Source organism: Pteropus vampyrus, unplaced genomic scaffold, assembly GCF_000151845.1.
Source record: "Pteropus vampyrus isolate Shadow unplaced genomic scaffold, Pvam_2.0 Scaffold73, whole genome shotgun sequence".
Taxonomy (NCBI): domain Eukaryota; kingdom Metazoa; phylum Chordata; class Mammalia; order Chiroptera; family Pteropodidae; genus Pteropus; species Pteropus vampyrus.
Genome location: NW_011888854.1, coordinates 3,410,592 through 3,411,245, shown reverse-complemented (window position 1 = coordinate 3,411,245; position 654 = coordinate 3,410,592).

Sequence of the window (654 nt, the reverse complement as noted above, 5' to 3'; positions counted from 1 at the left end):
CCATGCACTTTTTCAAATAATATTTCAATCTTGAATATATAAAATAAACATTGAACAGATTACAGATAAATTTTTTCCTTCAAATAATCAAAAGCAATTTAAGTCTAGTTTCCATCGAGTTTTAACCATAAAACCTTGTATTGACAGCACATGCTGATATTTTAAATTTAAAATGTATGTATATTGTATTCTTACTGTTAGAATTTTAAAAACTTATGACATTTTAAATTAAGGTTTATTGAGCTATAATTCACATATATGATATTTGGAAATTATAAGACCATTTTAAATTTTTCTGTGTAAACCCTTTGACTGGGACTCCTGTCTACATACAGATTTGGCATTATTTTTAGCTAACGGCTATTCAGGAAAATATTTTAATAGGCCATCTCTTTCCTTTAGCTCTCAATGCTCTCAGAAATATATATAGGTATACATCTTATCTTTGAAATTCTAGGACAAGTACACATATCTTATTATAATTATGCACTTTTGAGTATTGATAAATATTTCATGATGCAAGCAGTAGACTTGATTTTTTCCTTACTTTGCTCATCAAGTCAGTTTGCTCCAGATTAAATGAAAAATTACTAGATTTTTACTTTTACTCTTAATTTTGAACTTTATTAATATCGTGCTTATGTGATAACTTTT